This window comes from Empidonax traillii, unplaced genomic scaffold (genome assembly GCF_003031625.1).
Source record: "Empidonax traillii isolate 1590-97213 ecotype Southwest subspecies unplaced genomic scaffold, ASM303162v1 scaffold1133:size178786, whole genome shotgun sequence".
In the NCBI taxonomy this organism is placed as follows: domain Eukaryota; kingdom Metazoa; phylum Chordata; class Aves; order Passeriformes; family Tyrannidae; genus Empidonax; species Empidonax traillii.
Window position 1 is genome coordinate 157,491 of NW_020956326.1, and position 3,276 is coordinate 160,766.

A 3,276-nucleotide genomic window follows, 5' to 3' on the forward strand; every position below is an offset into this window, starting at 1 on the left:
TCGCCCCTCAGCGCGACCCCCCGCCCGCCACCGCCACCCCCGGCATCCCCCAGCCCGCACTGCGACCCCCGCGGCGCCACCGACGCTGCTTCGCTACGCTCTTCTTCCTCCCCTCCCCTCTCTCCTTCTCCGCCCTGCACGGCGCCCCCCGCCCCCGCCTCCCCCCGGCCTCCATTGCGGCGCCCGCCCGGGGGAAGGGGTGGGGTCGTGGCGCCCGGCCAAGGCTCCCTGTGGGCCCCGCGGGGGGGGGCGGCCCGGGCCGGCGCGGGGGGGGGGAAGGCCGGTCATGGGTGGGGTCCCCCGGGGCCGCCCCGCGCGGGGGTGTCGGGCAGGGCCCGTCCCCGCGCACCCCCAAGGTCGTTACGGGCCGGGGGGCGCCGGCCCGGCCGGGCCGCCCTCGCTCGCGGCGCGCCCCGGGAGGGGGTTGTTTTGACCCCCCTCGCCCGTTCCCTTATCTCCCCCCGGCCGGCTGCGGGCAGGGGGGGCCGCGGCGATAATCCCCCCGCGGGGCCGGGGCGCTGCTGCCCGGAGGAGCCCGGCGGGATAAGCCTCTCCCCCCCGCGGGACTGCGCAGCGGCCGGGCCGGGAGAGCTCGGCCAGAGGGGCTGCAGCCCCCGCTCCGGCCCAAACACCTCCCCCCCTGCTCGCCCGGGGAGCTGCCACTGCCTTCTCTTCGTCGGCCCAGCCTCCAGGGGTCTGGAGTTGGAGGTGGTGGGGCGGTTCAGGTACCCCCGAAGTGCAGTGCTGAGCCCCCCGTGAGAGAGCCCAAAGGTCCCTGCCCTCTTCCCCCGGGATTGTTGTGCTGGGAGGCAGGGACAAAGTCACGGGCAGGTCGCTGGGAACGTGGGCTGCAAGCTGGGCACTGCCAGGGGAAGGGCTTCCTTGGCTCTGCTGCTCCAGAAGTGTGGGAAAAGTTGGTTGGTGAAGCTGTGTCAGGAGAGGTTCAGGTGGGATATCAGGGAAAGGTTCTTCCCCCAGAGGGTGGTGGGCACTGCCCAGGCTCCCCAGGGCAGTGGGCACGGCCCCAAGGCTGCCAGAGCTCCAGGAGCGTTTGGATGATCCTGTGAGGGACAGGGTGGGATTGTTGGGATGTCCAGGCAGGGCCAGGAGTTGGACTGGATGATCCTTGTGGATCTCTCTCAGCTCCACAGTTCTCTGGGAAGCCCTGCGTGCAGAGCAGGGCTCCGGCACCTCAACCAGGACGTGTAAATCCCGGCGTTCCCGTGTCGAAAGCAACAGTTCCTGTTGTACAACCACAGCCGACGTGACTGCCTGGCCCCCAGCCTGGCTCTCCCTGTTCCCAGCTCCTGGAGACCCTTAGTTTGCAGGGCAGGAGGAGGTTGGGCAGCCAAAGTTTTCTCTGGGCTCAAGGACTCTTGGTAAGAGTTTGCTGCCGGTCTGAGTTCAAGATCAGCCCTGTGTCCCCAGGGCTGTTAATTGTCTTGGCTATCGAAGCCATAACTTATATAATAAGTATTTTATGGACATGGGTAGAGAAAGGCTCTGCCTGGAAGAATTTACAACCTAATGAGGGTTGAAGTTGTGCTCGGCGTAGCAACGGAGCTAAAAGGTCATCCCGGCGCTTTCTGAAAGTGTTTGGGTTGGTTCTTGTTGGTGTTTTTCAAGGAATTTGTTTTATTTCTCAAGGTTTCTGTCGGGCCTGGTTGGAAGTTGTCGTATGTGGGCACTTGTGGAGGCTGAGCAGGAAGAGACCGGGCTGGTTTTAATTCGGGTGGTTTGTTGGAGTTGTTGGATTTAAACTACTTTAAAAAAAAAAAAAATAAAAGAGACTGAGAGAAACTGAGCAGTTTATTAGAGAGGAGCCACTCTTGTTTAATATTCATTCTGGCCCCTGTTTAGGCTTGTTCTGGTGAAAGAGGGAGTGAAGAGGCGCAACCTAAACACGGGTGAGAGATGGTGGGATTTTTCCACCAAGCCTTAATTGCATTAGTAACTCCAGGGAGGGTTTTGCAAGGCAGGAGCTCTTCATAAATTTGGTGGTGAATGAAAGTAAGTTCTTTGCTTTCTGCTGCTCTGCAACTCTTCCTGTCCCTATTTTTTTTTTTTTTTTTAATTATTAATGGGTTTTCACTCGTATTTCGTCTCGGGGGGTCTGGTGCTGAACTTCAGCCGTGCCGTGGGTTTCGTGAGGAGCTCCTGCTCCCTGGAGCTGCTGGATGGAATTCGTTTGGCCCAGCAAAGGAACTGTGGGTTCCCTCCGTGTCGGGTGACTTTCTGTAAGCAGAATTAAAAATTCCACTTGTTCTCCCGGCGTGGGAATCTGGATGTGGGACGCAAATCAGGGGGAAATTTATGCTCCCATCGAGGCGCTGGGATGGTTTTGGGTGCTCTTGTCTTCTCTGAGACCTTCTTTGGGCATCAAGTCCTGCCCAAGTGCTGCGTTTTAGCTGCAGAATCGAGTCCCACGCAGGTGTCCCACCTGAAAACTGAGGGGCAGCCTGTGAAACTCCCGGTCTGCCTTCGAGACGCAGCCGAAACACTTGAGAACTGTGGTTTAATCTTGATTAAAATTGACACTCGAGGGTTTTTTCCCCCGTCTCAGGATGCTGAGTTTATTGGAAGAGGAGACTTGTGTGGTGAACAATTAGAACCCGGCTCGTTATCTCGCCTAGTCCAGGCAATAAACAGTTGCTTTAACTACGCTCTCCCAACCAGCCTTAACCTCAAATTTGAGCAGACCGGGCTGTAATTAAAAGCCTTGAGACGAGCAGAACTCAGGGAAAGGGGGAAAGGGAGAAAGACGGGCGGTCTCTGGGCTGAAGGGAAACATTTATCCCCTTCGGTGCCGCCTCCGGTGTGTCCGTCCCAATCCCTGTGCCCGGAGCATCCCGGAGGAGCTCTGGGAGGACGTCAGCGGGAGTAAACGAGGTCAGACGAGCGCTGGGATCCTCTGCGAGTATCCAGGGACGATTGTTTCCCTCCCAGCTCCCTGCCCGTATCGCCTTCCCTGCGCGCAGTTTCAGTTTCCGTGTCATCGCCGGCTCCGGTGGCAGAGCCGGGGCGGCGGCAGAAGCACCTCGGAGCACGGTGGGGGCTCGTTCCCCCTGCACACGCACAAAGATTGGGGAGTCTTTCCCGCTGCAGGTGGGAGGGAACTTACAGGGCTGGCCGGGCGTCCTTAATGTGACAAGGTGCGAGAAACTGGACCCGGGCTGGAGCTGCCCCGCGGGCGCAGGTGGGAGCCAAGGCCACGTTGGTGAGATGAGCCGCAGATCCCTTGGCAATCAGCGGCTTCCCAGCGCCCATCCCTGAAAA

General features: G+C 60.0%; 1 long non-coding RNA gene across 1 annotated transcript; it reads left to right on the top strand.

Moving 5' to 3' along the window:
• The first annotated feature begins 1,071 nt into the window (after positions 1-1,071).
• LOC114068840 lies at positions 1,072-1,767 on the top strand. Its single transcript, XR_003573680.1, has 2 exons — positions 1,072-1,379; positions 1,648-1,767. It is a non-coding gene; the product is annotated as an uncharacterized LOC114068840 (long non-coding RNA).
• Positions 1,768-3,276: the final 1,509 nt, after the last annotated feature.